Source organism: Jaculus jaculus, chromosome 13 (genome assembly GCF_020740685.1).
Source record: "Jaculus jaculus isolate mJacJac1 chromosome 13, mJacJac1.mat.Y.cur, whole genome shotgun sequence".
Lineage (NCBI taxonomy): Eukaryota > Metazoa > Chordata > Mammalia > Rodentia > Dipodidae > Jaculus > Jaculus jaculus.
Window position 1 is genome coordinate 9,507,567 of NC_059114.1, and position 23,952 is coordinate 9,531,518.

Here is a 23,952-nt window from a genome sequence, read left to right on the forward strand (position 1 = left end):
GTTTTAAAAAAAAAAAAGGCCAGCCGTGGTGATGCACATCTTTAATTCCAGAACTAGGAGGCAAAGGTAGGAGGATCACCACGAGTTCAAGGCCACCCTGAGACTACATAGTGTGTTCCAGGTCAGTCTGGGCTAGACTGAGACCTTACCTCAAGAAACAACAACAACAACAAAAAGCTAGGGGTGGTGCATGCCTGTAATCCCAGCACTCCAGAGGATCGCCATGAGTTCCAGGCCACCCTGAGAATACATAGTGAATTCCTGGTCTAGAGTGAGGCCCTAATTAAAAAAGGGGGGACTGGAGAGGTTAAGGTGTGGACCCAAGTTCAATTCCCCAGGACCCATGTAAGCCAGATGTATATGGTGGTACAAGTGTCTGGGTTTTTTTTTTTTTTATTGCAGTGGCTGGTGGTCATGGCACACCCATTCCCTCCCCTCTACCTCTTTCTCTCTCTCTCTCTCTCAAATAAATAAATATTTTTTAAAGGACTAGAGAGATAGGTTATTGGTTTTGGTGCTTCCCTATGAAGACTAAGGATCCATGCTTACTCTTCAGATCCCATGTAAGCCAGATGCACAAGGTGACTCAAGCACACAAGGTTGTGCATGTGTACAAGATGGCACACATATCTGCAATTTAATTGCAGTGGCTGGAGGCCCTGACATGCCAATTCTCTCTCTCATAAAAGAAACTGCAAAGAAAGAAAGAATTTAAAGTATTTTTAAGAAGCTGGGCATGGTGGCACAAACCTTTAATCCCAGCACTTGGGAGGCAGAGGTAGGGTTGCTATGAATTCCAGGCCAGCTGAGACTGCATAGGGAATTCCAGGTCAGCCTCGGCTAAAGCGAGACCCTACCGAAAAACGGGGGGCTGGAGAGATGGTTTAGCGATTAAGGTGCTTGCCTGCAGAGCCAAAGGACCCAGGTTTGATTCCCTAGGACCCACAAAAGCCAGCTGCACAAGGTGGTGCATGTGTCTAGAGTTCATTTGCAGCAGCTAGAAACCCTGGCATGCTCATTCTCTTCATCCCCCCATTATCTGCCCCTCTCTCTAAATAAAAATAACTAAGTAGATATTTTTACTTAATTATTTATTTATTTGAGAGTGACAGACAGAGAGAGAAAGAGGCAGAGAGAGAGAGAGAGAGAGAGAGAGAGAGAGAGAGAATGGGCAGGCCAAGACCTCCAGCTACTGCAAATGAACTCCAGACGCGTGCACCCCCTTGTGCATCTGCCTAATCGAGCCTCGAACCGAGGTCCTTAGGCTTCACAGGCAAGTGCTTAACCGCTAAGCCGTCTCTCCAGACCGTAAATACTTTTTAAATGGACAGGACTATGGATGCACACAGGAGACTTGGGGCATCAAATCTGGCTGGGAATCTTCCCGAAGAAGGTGGCAAGTGGCCGGAACCATGAAGACTGAGCCCATGAAGCTACAGCAGTGCGATCCAGTCTCCACGCAGAGACCTTCTTTTTTTTTTTTTTTAATTATTTATTTATTTATTTGAGAGCGACAGACACAGAGAGAAAGACAGATAGAGGGAGAGAGAGAGAATGGGCGCGCCAGGGCTTCCAGCCTCTGCAAACGAACTCCAGACGCATGCGCCCCCTTGTGCATCTGGCTAACGTGGGACCTGGGGAACCGTGGGACCTGGGGAACCGAGCCTCGAACCGGGGACCTTAGGCTTCACAGGCAAGCGCTTAACCACTAAGCCATCTCTCCAGCCCAGCAGAGACCTTCTAAATGGCTAAATGATAAGTCATTGAATTCTCCCAATAACTCAAGCCTGCCTGACTGTCCCCGGGTAGAGATGAGAAAATCAGTCAGTGGGAAGAGCTGAGTTCTCTTGTACTCACTGCAGGCACAGAGCCTCGTCCCCACCAGCCGGACAAGAGAAGTGAAACTGTAATGGGAGAAGGGGGAGGAGGCACATCTCAGTGCCAGAGGCCGGGAAACGACAGCTTGCACAGTTGGAAGACAGAAGTGAGCAAGGCCAAGCTGATGCCAGGGAGAGCCATGCTTTCCCTCCACCCACCCTTTTTTCCTCTTCTGCTTTATGAAGTTTCATCCAATTAGAGGAAAGTTGGGAGTTCCAAGCTGGTGCTGTGTGACTTTCAGCAAGTCCTTCCCTCCCTTTCCTCCTTTTCCCTTCTCCGTCTTTTTGAAAAATTTTATTTGTAGCGGGGCGTGGTGGCGCACGCCTTTAGTCCCAGCACTTGGGGGCGGGGGAGCAGAGGTAAGAGGATTGCCATGAGTACAAGGCCTCGCTGAGACTACGTAGTGAATTCCAGGTCAGTCTGGGCTAGCGTGAGACTCCACCTCGAAAAAGAAAAGAAAAAATAATTGTTTATTAATTTGTTTTCCAGGACAGAGAGAATGGGGGCACCAGGGCCTCTAGCCACTGCAAACAAACTCCAGTGGCACGTGCCACCTAGTGCATCTGGCTCCTGTGGGTCCTGGGGAATGGAATCTGGGTCTGTAGGCTTCACAGGCAAGCACCTTAACCACTAAGCCATCTCCCCAGCCCTCCTTTTTGTTTTTCCTGGCTACAAATTTATTCAGCACAAAATAATCCCCTTCCGCTTTACAGAGGTGGCTGAGCATTTCCACGACCAGATCTGCCTCTAAACTGAGTGTCAGGCTCTGCTTCCTCGTCAGTACCAGGGGGCACTGTGCTCTGCTTGTAGGCCTTCCTGTCTGCTGCGGCTCACCCTCCCGGCCTTTGGGCAGAGGCCTGCCAGGCTCCGGATGGCTGCGGTGCAGGATGCAGGCACCAGCAGAAACGCCTTCATGCAAACTGTTCCTTCAGGTGGCCTTATGGGAGAGACTGCATGGGCTTCACAACCTGAGGGCTGGATACATTCTTGTCTGCCAGTTTGGGGTGCTGGGGTGTACTGACATCCTTCTTGGTGACCATCCCCACCTCCTTAAACAGGAGTTTATAAATGGTAATCCGGTGCTTCTTGGACATGAACATCGCTGGGGCTGCCTTTCTTTTTTTGAGGTAGGGTTTCATTCTGGTCCAGGCTGACCTGGAATTAACTATGTAGTCTCAGGGTGACCTCAAACTCAAGGAGATCCTCCTACCTCTCTGCCTCCCAAGTGCTGGGATTAAAGGTGTGTGCCACCACACCCGGCTCTTTTTTTTTTAAATGTTTGTTTATTTTTATTTATTTTTTGGAGGGGAAAGTTGAGGTAAGGTCTCACTCTAGCCCAGGCTGACCTGGGATTCACTATGCAGTCTCAGGTTGTCCTCGAACTCATGGCGATCCTCCTATCTCTGCCTCCTGAGTGCTGGGATTAAAGGTGTGGACCACCACGCCTAGCTAATATTTGTTTATTTTTATTTAGAGAGAGAAGGGCAGGTGAGAGAGACAAGGGGCCAGAGCCTCAGCCACTGAAATTGAACCCCAAGACGCTTGCGCCACCTAGTGGGTATGTGCAACCGTGCGCTTATCTCACCTTTGTTTATTTGGCTAAGGTGGGATCTGAAGAGACATTGAACATGGGTCCTGGGCTGGAGAGAGATGGTTTAGTGGTTAAGGCATTTGCCTGCAAAGGCAAAGGATTCCAGTTCGATTCTCCAGGACCCACGTAAGCCAGATGCACAAGGTGGTGCATGCGCCTGGAGTTCGTTTGCAGTGGCTGGAGGCCCTGGCACGCCTCTCTGTCTGCCTCTCACTCTCTCAAATAAATAAATAAATAATAAATAAATAAAACAACTGATGAACATGGGTCCTTAGGCTTCACAGGCAAGCACCTTAACCGGTAAGCCATCTCTCCAGCCCTACCTTTCTTTCTTTTTAAAAAATTAATTAATTAATTTAAAAAATATTTTATTTTATTTATTTGAGAGAGTGAAAGAGGCAGAGTGACAGAGAGAGAGAGAGAGACAGAGAGAATGGGTGCGCCAGGGCTTCCAGCCACTGCAAACGAACTCCAGATGCGTGCGCCCCCTTGTGCATCTGGCTAACGTGGGTCCTGGAGAATTGAACCGAGGTTCTTTGGCTTTGCAGGCAAGCGCCTTAGCCACTAGGCCATCTCTCCAGCCCCTTGCCTTTCTTTTTATATATAATGTGCACCTGGCTTTATGTGGGTGCTGGGCAATGAAACCTGGGTCCTTAGGCTTTGCAGGCAAGCACCTTAATCACTAGGAAATTGCTACAGCCCCCTTTTCTGTCTTTCTGACAGGGTCTCTTGTAGGTGCCCTTGAACCATGGGCTTCTCATCCCCTCCAGCCTCCACTATCTGAATGCTGGCATTTTTAGCTGTGCACCACCATTCTCGCTCGTGTGGTTGCAGATCAAACTCAGGGCCTCGTGCATGTTGGATAGTCTACCCATCCCCACCCCCCAATATAACAACAATCATGGACATAGCACCTACATTTTGTTAGGTTAGTTATTTAATAAATGTTATTTTTTATTTAAGAGAGAGGGAGAGGAGGAGAGAGAGAGGAAAAGAAAGTATGTAGGCACACCAGGGCCTCATGCCACTGCAAACAAACTGTAGATGATCGTGCCACATTGTGCATCTAGCTTTATGTGGATACTGGGGAATTGAAACTGGGCCAGCAGGCTTTGCATACAAATGCTTCTTTGAACTGCTGAGCCATCTCCCCAGCCTTGTGTTAGGTAATTTATTGTTTTGCTTTATCAAGGTAGGGTCTCACACTAGCCCCCTGGAATTCATTGCATAGTCCCACATTGGTCTTGAACTCACAACGATCCTTCGTACCTCTGCTGGTATTAAAGGTGTGTGCCACCATGCCCAGCAATTTTAAGTATTTTTTTTATTGTTCTTACATTTTTTTTTTTTTTTTTTTTTTTTTGGTTTTCCAAGGTAGGGTCTCACTGTATCCCAGGCTGACCTGGAATTCACTCTGTAGTCTCAGGGTGGCCTCAAACTCACAGCAATCCTCCTACCTCTGCCTCCCAAGTGCTGGGATTAAAGGCATGCGCCACCACGCCCGGCATTGTTCTTACATTTTTAAAAATATTTTATTTATTTATTTGAGAGAGAAAGAGGCAGATAGAGAGAAAGAGAATGGGCATGCTAGGCCCCCAGCCACTGCAAATGAACTTCAGACGCACGTGCTCCCTTGTGCATCTGGCTTATGTGGGTCTTGGGGAAGTGAACTGGGATCCTTAGGCTTTGCAGGCAAATACCTTAACTGCTAAGCCATTTCCTCAGCACTTAAAAAAAAAACTTTTACTTAAAAAAAAATTATTTTGTTCATTCTTATTTATTTATTTGAGAGTGACAGAGAGAGAGAATAGGCATGCCAGGGCTTCCAGCCGCTACAAACGAACTCCAGACGCGTGCGCCCCCTTGTGCATCTGGCTAACGTGAGTCCTGGGGAATCGAGCCTCGAACCAGGGACCTTGGGCTTCACAGGCAAGCGCTTAACTGCTAAGCCATCTCTCCAGCCCTCCTCAGCACTTTTTTTTTTTTTTGAGGTAGGGTCTCACTTTAGCTCAGGCTGACCTGGAATTCACTATGTAGTCCCAGGGTAGCCTTGAACTCACAGTGATCCTCCTACTTCTGCCTCCATAAGTGTTGGGATTAAAGGCATGTGCCACCACGAACAACCCAGCTCAATTTTAAGTAATTTTAAGATGACTTAATGTATAAAGGATGATATGCTTAGGTTCTAGACATATATTTTATACAAGGGTCTAACAGTTCATGGATTTTGGCATTCACAGAAGTAGTGGGAGCAAACCCTAAAGGATTCTATCAATTGAACAAATTTGTGTTGTTTTGTTTTCTGCCCACTAGATGGCACACAGACACCACTAACTGCTTACCTTTCCTTTCTGCAGCCATTACACCACCCTGCTTTTTGTTCCAAGTTTCTAGACTCTTCTTCCTGTGTAATTACAAATCTTCTAACCCAGTCTGTTCTTGTTTCTCCTCGTTGTTTTTATTCATCACATCATTTTATTTAAAATATTTTATTTATTTGTGTGCAAGGAGAGAGAGAATGGGCACACCAGGGCCTCTAGACACGGCAAATGAACTCCAGACACATGCACCACCTTGTGCATCTGGCTTTACATGGGAACTGGGGAATCAAACCCAGGTCGTTAGGCTTTTCATGCAAGTGCTTTCCCCACTAAGGGATCTCTCCAGCCCTATTCATCAAACCTTTAAAAATTTGCCAAAAGGCCAGGGAGGTTCCTGATGCCTCCCAAACATTATAGGCCATTGCCGAGGCCCTTGGTTTCCCACCAGGAATAGATGGTAAGACCCTATTGCTGAAGACTGCACATACTTGGGCTGCAAGGCCACTGAAGAATCCTGCTGGAACTGAGCTGATAACCTCCTCCATGTAGACCAGCTAACAGAAAGCTGGAAGAAGCCATTCTAAATGTAATTCAATGGGAGAAAGAGATATCACCAGTGAAGATACAGTGGACGCTGCAAGCCTTATATTTGGTCAGCCAGGCCAAATGAGCCAACAGGTGCAATAGTGGCATGTGGTGGAAACCAACTGCCCTCTAATTGGACTGGAGGCCCGCTCCATGGGAGGGAATATATCCCTGATACTGAAAACTTAAAGCAGGGTAGTCATGAGCCCTAGGGGGGTAATGTCTGCTGATGTCTGGATAAATGTATATACTACGCTTATCAGACTGCCTGGTAAACACTTCTCTTACTATTCATACCCTTATATTAATTCTACTCTCACTTTGGGTACAGAATCTTCTCTTTTCAGATGGCAGTGACCTTGGGACGACCTTGGGATGACATGTATCATGGTGCTGGAAGGAAGTGACTGGAGTACTGAGTAATATCTCGATCACACCTTTCAAGGCTCAGGGTCTATCTATGGCGGAAGAGGTGGCGGAAAGAATGTAAGAGCCAAAGGAAGGGTGGGACTCCTTACAAAGTGCTCCCTCCAGACACAAAATGGCCTGGATATCCATGACCTCACAGTGCCTGACACTACCTACACAAGACCATAAGAGGAGGAAAAGATCATAACATCAAAATAAAAGACTAATTGAGATGGGGAGGGGATATGATGGAGAATGGAATTTCAAAGGGGGAAGTGGGGGGAGGGAGGGTATTACCACAGGATATTTTTTATAATCATGGAAGACGTTAATAAAAATTGAGAGAAAAATAGTTGTCAAAAGTTCTGGAAGGAAGTGAGTTGTTGGCCAGAGAGGTTATTGAGAGACAGCTTAGTGGTTAAGGTACTTGCCTGCAAAGCCAAAGGACCCAGGTTCCATTCCCCAGGACCCACATTAGCCAGATGCACAAGGGAGGCGCACTCATCTGGAGCTGGTTTTCAGTGGCTGGAGGTCCTGGTGTGCCCATTCTCTCTCTCTCTCTCTCCTTCTTTCTTTGTCAAGTAAATAAATAAATAAATAAAAGAGGGCTGGAGAAATGGCTTAGCAGTTAAGATGCTTGCCTATGAAGCCTAAGGACCTAGGTTCAATCTTCCAGGTCCCAAGTTAGCCAGATGCATATCATGGCGCATGCATCTGGAGTTCCTTTGCAGTGGCTAGAGGCCCTGGTGCACCCATTCTCCCCCCTCCCCGCACTTATCATAAAACAATTTAAAAAAATAAAAGAGAGAATAATTGAAAGGAGGAGGGGATAAGGTGGAAAGGGGATTTGTGAAGGGGATAGTGGGGGAGGGAATTATGGTTTATTATCTATAATTATGGAAATTGTCAGTTAAAAAAAACATCCAGGGGGCGGACATGGTGTTGCATGCCTTTAATCCCAGCACTTGGGAGGCAGAGGCAGGAGGATCACTGTGAGTTTGAGGCCACCCTGAGACTACATAAGGAATTCCAGGTTAACCTGGGCTAGAGTGAGACCCTGCCTTGAAAAACCAAAAAACAAGCTGATGTGGTGGTGCACGCCTTTGATCCCAGCACTCTGGAGGCAGAGGTAGGAGGATTGCCAGGAGTTCGAGGTCAGCCTGAGACTACATAGTGAATTCCAGGTCAGCCTGGGCTAGGCTAGAGTGAGACTTTACTTCAAAAAAACAAGTAACCAATCATCCAACCAAACAAACAGGGCTGGAGAGGTGGTTCAGTGGTTAAGGTCCTTGTCTGCAAAGCCAAAAGATCCAGGTTCAATTCTCCAGGTCCCACATAAGTCAGATGCACAGGGGGCACATGCATCTGGAGTTTGCAGCGGCTGGAGGCCCTGGAGTGCCCATTCTCTCTCTACATATATATCTGCCTCTTTTTTTTTTCTCTCTCTCAAATAAATAAATAAAAATACTTTAAAAACAAACAGGCCTGGAGAGATGGCTTAGTGGTTAAGCGCTTGCTTGTGAAGCCTAAGGACCCCGGTTCGAGGCTCGATTCCCCAGGACCCACGTGAGCCAGATGCACAAAGTGATGCATGCATCTGTCGTTCGTTTGCAGCAGCTGGAGGCCCTGGTGTGCCCATTCTCTCTCTCTCTCTGTCTCTCTCAAATAAATAAATAAATATTATGTTTAAAAAGAAGAGCAAAGTAACACAGGAGTGGCCAGGGTCCTATGCTCAGGCTTGGCTGGTAGGGCCAGGCCTGCTGCAGGCACTGCGAGGCTCTTGCTGGCACTGTGCCCCGCCTTTTCTCTATAACCTTCCTAAGCTCTCGGCAGCTGTAAATCTTCTCTTAGCAGAGACTGAAGAGGCCCAGCCTGGCAGCTGGAGCTGATTCTCTCGCCCTCCTCCCGGCTCTGCAAGGCGCAGCTCCTCACTGAGGCCAAGGCAGTATACCCGGGGCCAGGCAACTGCAGCGCACTCCTCCCCATCCCAAAGCCATCCGAGGATCTAGGTTCCCCATCCCCTTCTCCTGGGTCCCTCCCCATCGTGGCTTTACTTTCCCAATATAGAAAACCAAGGAGCTTGGGTCTGGGTCTCTCTCTCTCTTTTTTTTTTTTAAGTTTTTGTTTATATATTTATGAGAGAAGGAGAGAGAGAGGGAATGGGCACAACAGGGCTTCCAGCCACTGTGAATGAACTCCAGATGCATGTACCACCATGTGCAGCTGGCTTACATGGGTTCTGGGGAATTGAACTTGGATCCTTAGGCTTCACAGGCAAGCGCCTTAACTATTAAGCTATCTCTCCAGTGCTCTCTCTTTTTTTTTTTTTTTTTTTTCTCTCTTGGGGGTAGAGCCTCACTCTAGCCAAGGCTGACCTGGAATTCACTCTGTAGACTCAGGGTGGCCTCGAACACACAGTGATCCTCCTATCTCTGCCTCCCAAGTGCCGAGTGCTGGGATTAAAGGCATGCACTACCACGTCAGTCCAGCCCTCTTTTTTTTCTTTTTCTTTTTTTTTTTTTTTTAGACAGAAGGACTCCCACCTCTGACAGACTTTCTTTTTTATTTATTTGAGAATTACAGAGAGAGAGAGAGAGAAAGAGAGAGAGAGAGAGAGAGAGAGAATGGGCACGCCAGGGCCTCCAGCCACTACAAACAAACTCCAGACACGTGCGCCCCCCTGTGCATCTGGCTAACGTGGGTCCTGGGGAATCGAGCCTCGAACTGGGGTCCTTAGGCTTCACAGGCAAGCGCTTAACCACTAAGCCATTTTTATCTGTTTTATTATTATTGTTTTTTTTTTCCTTTTTTTTTTTTTTTTGTTTTCGAGGTAAGGTCTCACTCTAGCCCAGGCTGACCTGGAATTCACTATGGAGTCTCAGGGTGGTCTTGAACTCACGGTGATCCTCCTACCTCTGCCTCCCGAGTGCTGGGATTAAAGGCGTGCACCACCACGCCCGGCTTGTTTTTGTTTTTTTTTTGTGAGAGGGAGAGAATTGGCACGGCAGGGACTCCATCAATGAAATCACACTCCAAACGTGTGCACCACCTAGTGGGCATGTGTGACCTTGTGCCTGCCTCACCTTTGCATTTGGCTTACATGGGATATGGAGAGTCCAACATGGAAACTTAGGCTTCACAGGCAAGCTGGAATTCGTTTGCAACAGCTACAGGCCTGGGTGCATCCATTCTCTCTTTCTCTGCCTCCCTCAATAAATAAATAAATAGTATATGTATATATATATTGTTTTTTTTTTTTGAGGTAGGTAGGGTCTCATTCTAGCTCAGGCTGACCTGAGCTTCACTATGTAGTCTCAGGTTGGCTTCGAACTCGTGTGATCCTCCTACCTCTGCCACCTGAGTGCTGGGATTAAAGGTGGGTGCCGCCACACCCGATTCCCTTCTTTTTCTTTTTAATTTTTTTTTTTTAGATTTTTGTATTTATTTATTTGACAGAGAAAGGAGAGGAGAGAATTGGGCACACAGCAGGGCTTCCAGCCACTGTGAATCAAGTCCAGACGCGTGTGCCCCCTTGTGCATCTGGCTAACGTGGGTCCTGGGGAATCGAACCTGGGTCCTTTGGCTTTGCAGGCAAATGCCTTAACTGCTAAGCCATCCCTACAGCCCCCTTTTTATTTTAAAGACAGCTCATATAGCCCAGTCTAACCTTTTCAAACCCACTATGCAGGAAGAGGACCTTGAACTTCTAATGCTTCTGCCTCTACCTGCCAAATGCTGGGATCACACAAATGCATCACTGTGCCATTTTTGAGGCACTGCGGACTGAACTGAGGGGTTCCTGCATTGCTAGGCAAGCTCTCTGCTGGCTGAGCCACATGCATATGTTCTGGGCTGGAGAGATGGCTGAGTCGTTAAGGCATTTGCCTGTGAAGCCTAAGGACCAAGATTTGATTCTCTAGGTCCCATGTAAGCCAGATGCACAAGATGGTGCATGCATCTAGAGTTCGTTTGCAGTGGCTGAAGTCCCTGGTGCACCCCTTCTCTCTCTCCCTCTCTATCTCTCTGTCTCTCTCTCTCCCTCCCTCCCTCTTTCTGTCTCAAATAAATAAATAAAATAGATAAATGAAATGTTAAAAAAAAACTAAGATGGTGAGGGGGTATGATGGAGAATGGAGTTTCAAAGGGGAAAGTGGGGGGAGGGAGGGTATTTCCATGGGGTATTTTTTATAATCATGGAAGTTGTTAATAAAAAATAAAAATTTAAAAAACAAAAAAAATTCAAATCTGTAAAAAAAATAAGAAAGAAAGAAAGAAAGTAAAAAGGCCAGTCTAAAAAAAAAAGAAAAAACAACTAAAGACATATGTTCTAACATCTACTTGTAAATGCAAAGAAAACCTAGAGGAATCTACACAACACCTGGTTCCTAATTTATCTTTGAGACAAGCCCGCAAAGGATGGACACCTCAGGCAGTTCTGTAACAGAAGTTTTCTTTTAACAAGTGCCTGTCTCTTTTAGGGATTTGTTTGTTTGTTTGTTTGTTTTTGTTTTTCGAGGTAGGGTCTCACTCTATCCCAGGCTGTCCTGGAAGTCACTATGTAGTCTCAGTGTGGCCTTGAACTCATGGTGATCCTCCTACCTTTGCCTCCTGAGTGCTGGGATCAAAGGCGGGCCCCACCACACCCAGAATCTCTTAGGGATTTTTTTTCCCATATAAAATATGATCTTAAGCCAGGAATGATGGTGCATACCTTCCTGTAATCCCAGCACTCTGGAGGCTGAAGTAAGAGGAACATGAGTTCAAGGCCAGCATGGGCTACATTGCAAGATCCTATCTCAAAATAATAATAATAAAGTAAAATAAAATTAAGTGATTCTATATTATCAATGACATTTTCATGTTCTCTAGGCCATTAATCCTTTTGTTGAGGAAACTGACACACCCAGGAATTCAGAATAGTAGTGAGAACTCAAGCTCTCAAAGCCTGACCCACAGTCCACCAACAGCAGGGAGCCATGACTTGACAGTCAGTTCTGTGTCCCTGTGGGCAAGGCAATAAACCTATCTGGGCCTTGGTTTACCCTCCAAAATGGAGTAAGTTCCACAGCTTATACCTCAAAGTGTTTCTGTTTTTGGTAAAAAATGATAATTTTTGCAACCGGGCGTAGTGGCACACGCCTTTGAGCCCAGCACTTGGGAGGCAGAGGTAGGAGGATCATGGTGAGTTCAAGTCCACCCTGAGACTACATAGTGAATTCCAGGTCAGCCTGGGCTAGAATGAAACCCTACCTTGAAAAAAAAAAAAAAAAAGATAATTTTTGGCTTTTGAAGGAAAGACTCACCAGGTAGGGGGTGCATCCCTATAATCCCCCACACTTGGGAGGTGGAGGCAAGAGGATTAGGAGTGGGCTGGAGAGATGGCTTAGCGGTTAAGCACTTGCCTGTGAAGCATAAGGACCCCGGTTCGAGGCTTGATTCCCCAGGACCCACATTAGCCAGATGCACAAGGGGGTGCATGCATCTGGAGTTCGTTTGCAGTGGGTGGAGGCCCTGGAGTGCCCATTTTCTCTCTCTCTCTCTCTGCCTCCTTCTCTGTGTCTGTTACTCTCAAATAAATAAATAGAAATAAACAAAAAATAAATTTTAAAAAAGAGGGTCAGGAGTCCACGGTCATCCTCAACTACATAGTGAATTCAAAGACCACCTGAGCTACATAAAACTGTCTTAAAAGACCAAAAAAAAAAAAAAAAAAAGCCAGTCATGGTGGCACATGCCTTTAATCTCAGCACCTGGGAGGCAGAGGTAGGAGAATTTTCATGAGTATGAGGCCACCCTGAAACTCCATAGTGAATTCCAGATCAGCAAGACCCTACCTTGAAAAACAAACAAAAAACAAACAGAAAGAAAGGAAGGAAGGAAGGAAGAGAAGGACTCAAGGATCTTGCCTAGGTCCCCATGGGAGGTGGTAGATCTTGGAACTAATTCAGCTGCCACAGCAACTTCTCTTCAATTGGTGGGTCTCAAAGTAAATCCCTGAAAACTCCCCCCCCACAGCCCAGAGGACAAATGTGGCTCCTGGGATCTGGCTTGGACTCTGGCAGCTGGCACCAGTTCAGCAATGGGGATATTAAAAAACCCAGACATCACCTCATCACTGCTGTCTCATCAAATAGGAGACTCTTCATGCATCTGCCCCCCCCCCCCCGCCTTAGAGGACAAATTCTTGCTTGTGTGCTGCCTGTGGGAGGGAGCAGGGGGAGCCGAGCGGGAGAGCTGTGGAGTTCTCCCCTTCTTGTGCAGGCAGAGGGAAGTCTCAGCCGTCACAACAGCCTCGGGACTCCCTCACTCCCAGACAACATGGGCGCACCTGACAAGTGAGGGCCCCTCCACTCCTCCCCCGGCCCCAGGCCCCTGTGGCCCTCCCCTCATTTCAAAAATTGTATAAAATAGCTAGGTATGGCAGCACATGCCTTTAACCCCAGCACTTGGGAGGCAGAGGTAGGAGGATCTTTGCAAGTTCAAGACCACCCTGAGACTCCATAGTGAATTCCAGGTCAGCCTGGGCTAGAGCGAGGCCCTACCTCGCAAAAAGAAAAAGTTGGACATTGTGCACACTTGTAATTGAACACTTTGGACTGAGGTGGTTGTGAGTTTAGGCTGCATAGAGACACTGTGAAGAAGGGGGAGGGAAAGGAAGAGAAGGAAGAGGAGGAAGAGAAAAAGGAGGAACAAGAGAAGGAGAAGAATAGAAGAAATAACTGTACCTTTTTTTTTCCAGGTAGGGTCTCACTCTAGTCCAGGATGAAATGTTGTTTATTTATATTTATTTGAGAGTGACAGAAGAGAAAGAGAGAGAGAAAGAGAGAGAGAGAGAGAGAGAATGGGGACACCAGGGCCTCCAGCCACTAAAAACGAAGTCCAGATACACATGCCACTTTGTGCATCTGGCTTACATGGGTACTAGGGAATCAAGCCTCGAACCAGGGTTCTTAGGCCTCACAGGCAAGCGCTTAACCACTAAGCCATCTCTGTGGCCCCATTTTTAATAGTTTTCTTTTGTTGTTGTTGTTGTTTGTTTGTTTGCTTTTGTTTTTACAAGGTAGGGTCTCACTCTAGTTCAGGCTGACTTGGAATTCACTATGTAGTCTCAGGGTGGCCTCGAACTCACAGTGATCCTCCTACCTCTGCCTCCCAAGTGCTGGGATTAAAGGTGTGTGCCACCACACCCGGCCATTCTTACTAGTTTTGCAGTGTGACCTTGCACACATTTTCACACTGTTGTTCCACCATTTACTACTGTTGATTTCCGAATCACATCCTTTCACCGATCTTGGAGGAGCAGCATCAAGCATGTTCCCAGACCACATTACTCACATTGCTCATGACTTCTGCTTTGCAGGTGGCAAATAGCCTCTCATCCATTCCCTTCCCCAACCGTCCTAAATCCCATGCGGTTAATGGAAGAATGAAGACCATGCCCAATCCACTGAGGGAGAAACTGAGGCTCAAGCAGGCTCTCAAGTAAGGAATAAGTGCACCCAGGAGCCCCACTTCCAGCCCCATGATATCTGTAACCTCTACTTCCAGTTCGTGTTAGCAATCCCCTTTGCTGCCTTCAAGCCATTGCTGCCCCGTCCCTGAGTGAGACTAAATTGCTGTCACTGGGTGTCTGTTGCAGTCAGGTTCACAATGCTGGTAGAAATCACCCAACTAAAAGCAGCTTGTGGGAAAAATAGAGTTGTTGTTTTTTTAATTATTTATTTATTTGAGAGACAATGAGTGAGAGAGGCAGATAGACAGAAAGAGAATGGGAACGCCAGGGCCTCCAGCCACTGCAAACGAACTCCATATGCCTGCATTACCATGTGCATCTGGCTTTACGTGGGTCCTGCAGAATGGAACCTGGGTCCTTCAGCTTTGCAGGCAAATGCCTTAACCACTAGGCCATTTCTCCAACCCCGAAAACAAAAAAGAGTTTTATTTTGGCTTACAGGCTCAAGGGGAAGCTCCATGATGGCAGGGGAAAACAATGGCATGAGCAGAGGGTAGATATCACCCCCTAGCCTACATAAGGGGGACTATAGCAACAGGAGAGTGTGCCAAACACTGGCAAGGGGAAGCTGGCTATAACACCATAAGCCCGCCCCTAACAATACACTGCCTCCAGGAGATGTTAATTCCCAAATCTCCACCAGCTGGGAACCTAGCATTCAGAACACCTACGTTTATGGGGGACACCTGAATCAAACCACCACCGTGTCATTGATACTCCATGGGGTGTCATCAGGAGACAAGCAAAGGTCTCGAAGCCTTAAAGTTCAGGAAACCAGACTCCCTATGGAGGCCCACCCTCCCACAGGGACCAATTGGGACTCAAACCCAAATTGGCCCCACCGTGCCCAGTGAGCACCTTGGGGGGGGGGGCGGCCTGTTTGCAGGTTACATCCAGCTCAGCCTCTTTGCCCTGCAAAAGAGGGAGGCTGTTTCTCCTTCCTGAGGGGTCAGGCAACAGATGTCAGACCAGGTGACCCTCACAGCCCAGTGACGAAGTTGAGGCTCTGTGCTCAGGGCTGCATCTGGCTTACATGGGTCCTGGGGAATCGAGCCTTGAACCAGGGTCCTTAGCCTTCACAGGCAATCGCTTAACCACTAAACCATCTCTCCAGCCCAGTCTTTTTTTATTTTGATGTCATCATCTTTTCCTCATATTATGATGGTCTTGTGTAGGTAGTGCCAGGCATTGTAGGTCATGGATATCCAGGCCATTTTGTTTCTGGAGGAGCATGTTTTAAGGAGTCCTACCCATCCTTTGGCTCTTACATTTTTTCTTCCACCTCTTCTGCAATGGACCCTGAGCCTTGGAAGATGTTATAGAGATATTTCAGTGCTGAGCACTCTCAGCACCATGGTGCCTTCTGAGTCATCCCAAGGTCACTGCCATCTGAAAAGAGAAACTTCTCTAACCAAAAGTGACAGTAGCATTAATATATGGGTATGAGCATTAAGAGAATTGCTTACTGGGCAGTTTGGTGAGCATAGGACATACATTTAGCCAGACACCAGCTGATGTTACACCCCTAGGTCTCATGACTACCCCTATTGTAGGTTTTCAGTATCAGAGATGTATTCCCTCCTAATGGAGCAGGCTTCCAATCAAATTAGAGGGTGGTTGGTTTTCCTCATAACAGGTGTGCCACTATTGCACCTGTTGGCTCATTTGGCTTGGCTGGCCAAATATAAGGCTTGCAGTGTCCACTATTGAGTATCTTCACTGGTGGATTTCTCTCTCTCTCTCTCTCATTGAACTGCATGCAGCATGGCTTTTTCCAGCTATCTATCAGGTGGTCTACATGAAGGAGGTTTTTAGCTCAGTTCCAATAGGATTTCTCAGTGACCTTGCAGCCCAAGTGTGTGCAGTCTTCAGTAATAGGGTCTTGCCATCTGTTCCTGGTGAGAAACCAAGGGCCTCAGCAATGGTCTTTAATGTTTTGGGGGAATCAGGGACCTCCCTGGCCAACAACTCACAGGAAGGTATCCCATCCCTGGCACTAAAAATTTTCTAGTAACAATCTATGGCTCCTAAGTGTTTTATTGTCCAAAAATGTAGGTTTCCATATGACTTATTTATATCCTCTTAAATTTTGATTAGTCCTCCCTCCACCTTTCCTTTACTCAATCTAACCTCACTTAGGCCTTTTCACCCTCATTAATCTGTTCTTCTATTTACCTATATACAATAGCATCCTATTAAGTCCCCTCCATCCCTTTCTATTCCCTTTATATCTCCTTTCTAGCTTACTGGCCTCTGCCACTGAGTTTTCTTCCTACTCACATAAAAGTCCAATCATTTGTAGCTAGGATCCACACGTGAGGGAGAACATGTGATGTTTGGCCTTCTCAGTCTTGTTTTTATTTATTCATTAATTATTTGAAAGAAAGAGGCAGGTAGAAAGCGAGAGAGAGAGAGAGAGAGGAGAAAGAGAGCAAGAATGGGAACACCAGGGCCTCCAGCCACTGCAAATGAACTCTAGACACATGCACCTCCTTGTGCATCTGGCTTACATGAGTCCTGTAGAATCAAACTGGGGTCCTTTGGCTTTGCAGGCAAGCACCTTAACTGCTAAACCATTTCTCCAGCTATCAGTCTTGTTTTATTTCAGTTCTTTTTTTTTTTTTTGAGGTAGGGTCTCACTCTAGCTCAGGCTGACCTGGAATTCACTATGTGGTCTCAGAGTGGCCTCGAACTCATGGCGATCCTCCTACTCTGCCTCCCAAGTGCTGGGATTAAAGGCATGAGCCACCACACCCGGTTTATTTCAGTTCTTTAAGTAAAACAGACACGAGCTCTGCATTTGGGTTTCATGTTTGAACCCCGCAGAGTAAGTCCTGTCTCACCCTGACATCCTAGGAGCCTACTGAGAGGGTCCCAGGCTATGACTGTGAGAACCCTCATTGTCTGCAAACAGGGACAGAACAGTCCAAGAGGACTGGCTTGCTGGCAGCTTTTCTGGAGGGCCCAGGTAGAGCTGTCAATCAGGCACTGCGGCTGCTGGAGCGGAGCAGGGAGCAAGCCTGAGTGCTGGCTGGGGGAAGCAGAGCCCCAGTGAGGCCATCATGGCCCTGGCCGGGTTCCTGGGTCAGTCTCATTGCAGATCTGCAGAGGGTGTGAGGGCGGGAGGGAGGGAAGAGAGGCGATGCTGAGTTGAGCTCAGCTGCCTCCAGCCGCAGTGAGAGCCGAAGCCCAGAGAGGCCCCTTGGGGGCAGCCTGGTGACTTTCCCCGCATCTGGGTGGAAGGAGGGGCCAGAAGGGGTCCTGGTCTGACAGGGCGGTTGGGGGTGGGGTCTTAAAAGGCAGCTGATTGCTTTAATGCCACTTGAGAAATGCAGACACCATCAGTGGCTGTGAGCCCCCTCCCTACAACGCACAACCCCATTGTGGGGGGGTCCTATGTTTCACAGCTCCCATTTTACATTTAACAGATGAGGGAGCTGGAGAGATGGCTTAGCAGTTAAGGCATTTGCCTGCAAAGCCAAAAGACCCAGGGTTGATTCCTCAGTACCTAAGTAAGCCAGATGTACAGGGGAGCACATGTATCTGGAATTCTGCAGTGGCTGGAGACCCTTGCATGCCCATTTTCTCCCTCTCTCTTTCTCTCCCTGTGCCTTTTTCTCTCTCTTAAATAAATAAATAAAATATATTTTAAAAAGAAGACGACAAACAGATGAGATAGGTGAGGCCCAGGTTGATGACATAATGGTGTACACAGCTGGGTTGGGAGGGTCTTTGTCTCAGCACCTGGAAAACTTTGCCCTGGCCTTTAACTCAGGTTCCCAGTTCCAGGGTGGCAAGCCCACTGTTGAAGTCCCTGTCCTGTGCCCTATAATGCCTTGAAAGGCATCTGTACCCAGGACACAGCTATGAGGGAGATGCAGGAAGCCAGCTCCTGTGGGGCAGATGGGGGAACACCCAACCCCTCTCCCACATCCAGCCTGGGATCTAATTCTGGCGGAGCCCTTGGTCTGGCTGAGCTTGTCTCAGGAGGTGGTCAAGGTCTGGTCAAACCAGCCCCATTTGCAGGTGCACCTTGCTTGGGGCCCAGTTGGCTGATGGCAAGCCAGGCCTCTCCCCTCCTCAGACCTCTCTCTGGGAGAGGAGGGTGGACTGGTTACAAGAGTAAATGACACCAGGGGCAGCAGCAAATATCTGGGGTGTGCTTATGATGGACCAGGTATGCAGAAATTCATCTAGTCTTCCTGACAATGTTTTTATAAACATTTCAAAAACTTTTTTTTTTTTTTTGAGGTAAGGTCTTGTTTTCTAGCCCAGGCTAACCTAGAATTCACTATAGTCTCAGGGTGGACTTGAACTCATAGCAATCCACCTACCTCTGCCTCCTGAGTGCTGGGATTAAAGGCGTGCGCCACCATGCCCGGCCATAATTTCATTCTTTACAGTTGAAAAAATAAAAATCCACTGTGTGTGTGTGTGTGTATGGCACATCTTCTCTATCATTCATCTGTTAATGGTACCTATGCTGGTTCCATATTTTGGCTATTGTGAATAATGCTACAATAAACACGTTTATGCAAGCATCCCCGGGCTATGTTCACTTAGATTCCTTTGGGTATACAGTCAGGAGTGGTACAGCTGGATCATATGGTAGTTGCATTTTTAGGTTTTTGAGAAATCTTGGTACTGCTTTCCTTAGTGACTGCATCTATTTAGTTTTTATTTATTTATTTTTTTGGTAACAGCTTTATTGGGACACAATTGATATTATACAATCCAACTATTTAACATATATATTTCCATGGAGTTTTGTATGTTCAATCACTGCAACAGATTTTAAAATATTTTCCTCACCTTCAAAAGACACTTGACACTCTTCAGCAGTTGTCTCCCAATTCTCCCATCTGTCCAATTCTAGATAACTACATTTACTTTGTATCTCTCTAGACTTGGTTATTGTGGGTATTTCACATAAATGTAGTCATAAAAACAAATCTAACAACTGGTGCTGAGATGGCTTAGCAGTTAAGGCACTTGCCTGTGAAGCCTAAGGACCCAGATTTGATTTCTCCAGTACCCCCCATGTAAGGTAGATATACACGGTGGTGCATGTCTATGGAGCTCATGTGCAGTGGTTAAAGGCCCTGGCACCCCCATTCTCTATCTGCCTTTCTCTCTTGACCTCTCTCTCAAATAAACAAAAATAAAAATAAATCTAATGTGCTCGCTTCGGCAGCACATACACTAAAATTGGAACGATACAGAGATTAGCATGGCCCATGCGCAAGGATGACAGGCAAATTCGTGAAGTGTTCCATATTTGTATCCACATAAGCCAGATACACGAGGGGGCACATGTGTCTGGAGTTCATTTGCAGTGGCTGAAGGCCCTGGCATTTTAGAAATAACAATAAATAAAAATAAATAAATCTAACAACCTTTATTTGTTTTGAGGTAGGGTCTCACCCTAGCCAGGCTGACCTGGAATTCACTATGTAGTCTCAGTCTGACCTCAAACTCACAGCAATTCTCCTACTTCTGCCTCCCAAGTGCTGGGATTAAAGGTGTGTGATACCATGACCAGCAAGAAATATTTATTATTATTATTTTTTTCTTGATGTAGGGTCTTGTAGTGAAAAAAAAGTGAAAGCTGGGCTGATACACTAAGTCACTGTAAGAGTTAACTGCTGAGGAGCTGAACTTTTCTATCAGCAGCTGAAGGAATCCCAAAGAGAGAACTGTTTCTGGGGGACCCAGAGGGACAACAAGAGGGAAGCACAGTTTAGACTGACACAGAGTAAAACAGAGCTTGTGGTTATGGTAACCCGACTACACGATTCCTGTGCACGTTGGTTCACATACATGTTTTGAACCATACAGACTGCACAACTGTCATGTGTGCTTCTGTAAACCAGCCGCTCGCCTGCTTGCACACCCTCCCCTCAGCTGTGAACACTACAAAATGAAAGTAAAATCTCAGCTTAACATTGAAGTTACTTTGGGGAGCGTTCCCAACTTCTGTCCCCGAGAAATAAACTCCTCTGCTTTCACTCATGCTGGCGTTGGAGCGATCTTTTCAGAAAAGTTCTGTGACAGCCTCCGACTCACGGCAACCTTCTACTCCGCTTCCCAAGTTCTGGGATCTAAGTTGTGCACCACCACACCAGGTTTACAAAATGTTTATTGAGAGAACTGACCACAAGAATGGAGGAGGAGAGAAATGAGGTTTAGGACCAGTGCTTTGGACTTCTAAATCAAGAACTCTTTTGAGGGCCAAGGCTGCAGCTAAATGGTGGAGCCCTTCCTCGGCATGCTTAAGGCCCTAAGTTCCATCACCAGCAACAAGCATGCTAGGGCGCGCACACACACACACACACACGCACACACACACACACAATAAACCAGAAAAGGGGGCTGGAGGGATGGCTTAGTGGTTAAGTTGTTTGCCTGCAATGTCAAAGGACCCAGGTTGGATTCCCTAGGACCCACATAAGCCAGATGCACAAGGGGGTGCATGCGTCTGGGCTTCCTTTGCAGTGGCTGGAGGCCCTGGTGTGTCCATTCTCTCTCTTCCTCTTTGTCAAATAAGCAAATAAATAAAAATAATATATTTTAAACAATAAACCAGAAAATTAATTTGTCACCCCCAAGAAGCTGAGGCAGGAGGATCATGAGTTTAAGGCCAGCCTGGGTTACATTGTAAGACTATTTCTCAAAAAACAAAGCTCTTAACTGGGTATGGTGGTTCACACCTTTAACCCCAGCACTTGGGAGGCTGAGGTAGAAGTGCCATGAGTGCAAGGTCAGTCTGGGCTAGAGTGAGATCCTGCTTCAAAAGACCAATAAGGAGCCAGGCATAATGGTGCATGCCTTTAATTTCAGCACTCGGGAGGTAGAGGTAGGAGGATCACCATGAGTTCGAGGCATGAGAATATAGAGTGAATTCCAGGTCAGCCTGGACTAGAGTGAAACCTTACCTTGAAAAACAAACAAACAAACAAACAAACAAACAAACAAACAAACAGAGCTGGAGGGTCACTTCCATTCCCACGAAAGCCCACAGTATACTCACAACAGAAGAAATGAGGACAGTCATGGCTGCAGTAATTTTTCCATATTGGCCAGAAATGACCAAGTCCAGTCTAAGGGTCAAAATCTGGAGATTTGGGGATGCATTTGGCAATCTTCGGAGGCCAGAGGGCGCCTTTGGCCATTGGTGGGGCGCGAGGGGTGGAGCAGCCAACAGGGGGCGCTGACGCTCCGCCCGGCTGAGCAATGGGCTCTAGTTCTGGAAACTTTAGTGACTTTTTTTTTCTCTTTCTGGGTTTTCGACGTAGGGTCTCGTTCTAGCTCAGGCTGACCTGGAATTCATTATGTAGTCTCAGGGTGGCCTTGAACTCATGGCGATCGTCCTACCTCTGGTTCCTGAGTGCTGGGACAAAAGGCCTGCGCCACCATCCCAGGAGGGAGCTGGTTTCCTCCACTGCAAAGTGTGTTTAAACGACAGCCTTGCTGGGCTCCAAAGTGTGACAGGAAGCAAAGACACATATAAGTAACTCATTGACACCTTTATCCCTCAATTAACCTGTAAATGTATCTAACTTCCTTGTGGATATGCAAATGTGTGGGAACATTACATATAAAGGGTCTTAGATTTGAAAGTACCAGTAGATGATGATAATGGGCAAAGTGCCCTGTCAAGTCAGAAATAACGTTTGCATTTTAGTTCTTGCTGAATCAGAAGCCAGGTAGCTGCAAACTGCAGAGGAAACACTGGCTTTGAGTCAGACTTGTCACTATCTCTACAACTCATGTCTCAGGACAGTGCTCTGAGCTGGCTTCCTTCAAGTCTGACCTGGGCTGTGCTTCTGGAGATGGCGTGTCATCAAACGTATGATAGGAATGGAGGTGCAGGTCATGGTGCTGCATGGAGGTCAGATAACTTTAGGTGTCAGTTCTCACCATCCACCCTGATCAAGGCAGTGTCTCTTGTTTTGTTGGCCACTGCTGTGCTTGCTTGGCTAGCCGGACCATGCGCTTCCAGGTGCTTCTCCTGTCTCCACCTCCCTGGTCACCATATAGATGCTGGAATTACACACTATTGCAGTGACTAGCTTCATGTGGGTGCTGGGGATCCCAACTTGGGTCCTCATGCTCGTGCAGCAAGGACTTTATCCACTGAGGCATCTCTCCAGCCTTCCTCCTTTTTTGGCTGACATGGAATTCACTATGTAGTCCCAGGGTGGCCTCGAACTCACAGTGATCCTCCTACCTCTGCCTCCCGAGTACTGGGAATAAAGGCATGCACCTCCATCCCTGGCTAATATTTTTAAAATTTATTTATGAGGCAGAGAGAATGAGCGAGAATCGGCATGCCAGGACCTCCAGCCACTGTGATTGGATGCATGAACCATCTTGTGTGCATGCATGACCTTGTGCATCTGGCTTAATGTGGGTTCTATTAAGCTTTGTGGGCAAGAGCCTTAACTGCTAAGTCATCTCTCCAATCCTATTTTACTATTTTTATTTGAGAGAAAGGGGTGAGTGTGCATATGGGTGTGTCATGGCTTCTTGCTGCTACAAACTGCAGACTCATGCACCACTTTGTGCATCTGGATTTACGTGAGTACTGGGGAACTGAACCTGGGCAACCCGGCTTTGCAAGCAAGTGCCTTTGACCACTGAACCATCTCTCCAGCCCCATAATATGTGTGTGTGTGTGTGTGTGTACATATATATAGATAGATATGTGTGTGTGTATATATATATATATATATGTATATGTATGTATGTTATTTGTTTGAGAGAGCTAGAATGGGTGCACCAGGTCATTGCAAACAAACTCCAGATGCAAGCGCCCCCTTTTGCATATGGCTTGTGTGGGTCCTGGGTAAATGAAACCGAGGTCCTTTGGCTTTGCAGACAAATGCATTAACCACTAAGCCATCTCTCCAGCCCCAGAAATGAATTTTTAAGCCAACTATTAATTATTTCAAGTTTTAAAATCCCATTCTAAGTCTGCAGAGAACCCAGAATCTTCCTTGAATGGACTGTGGCTTCCTCTTCCTCCTGCAGACATGAGACATCAGAGAAATGAGTCCATAGGCCCTGGGACCCTTCACCCTGCGACCTTGCGGGCACTTTCTTTCTCTGGTCTCAACATCCTGCTCCACAGAGGGCGATCCTGCACACCCCAAAGAGCTGCTGCCCATACTGCACATCAGCAGCCGGAACACAGCAGGCCGCCGTTCCTGTGCTGAGGCTGCCCAAACGGTTTCCTTGATGACTCAGATTTCTACTGCGGATATCAACCATTGATTCAAAACTGCTTTCTACTTATGCATCTCCACAGCCAGAGAGGACCATGGCTTCAACTTCCTGACTATGCTGTCTGGGAATTCTCCACCCCCGATGCCACCACAGCCACTCCCAACAGCAAGACAACCCAGAGAAAATTAAAACTTGAAACAGCCCCCACAGTTGATTCTACACTCTCCTTCCTTCCACCACAGTGTCAGAAGGAACCCAGACAGCAAAACCTCCAGCCAGCTGTAACGGAACTAGAAAAGTATTAGGTCTCGTGAGCACAATGCATGACGGCAGACTTACAGTTGAGCCTACCCAGTGCAGAGCCCAGCAAAACTGAATCCCAGACGTGTTACTTAACAGTTGTGTGACCTGGGGCAAGTTACTCAACT

At 47.0% G+C, this 23,952-nt stretch overlaps 1 non-coding gene across 1 annotated transcript; it reads left to right on the plus strand.

Moving 5' to 3' along the window:
• Positions 1-19,474: 19,474 nt before the first annotated feature.
• On the plus strand, positions 19,475-19,578 carry LOC123454286. Its single transcript, XR_006633271.1, has one exon. It is a non-coding gene; the product is annotated as a U6 spliceosomal RNA (small nuclear RNA).
• The last annotated feature ends 4,374 nt before the right edge of the window (positions 19,579-23,952 follow it).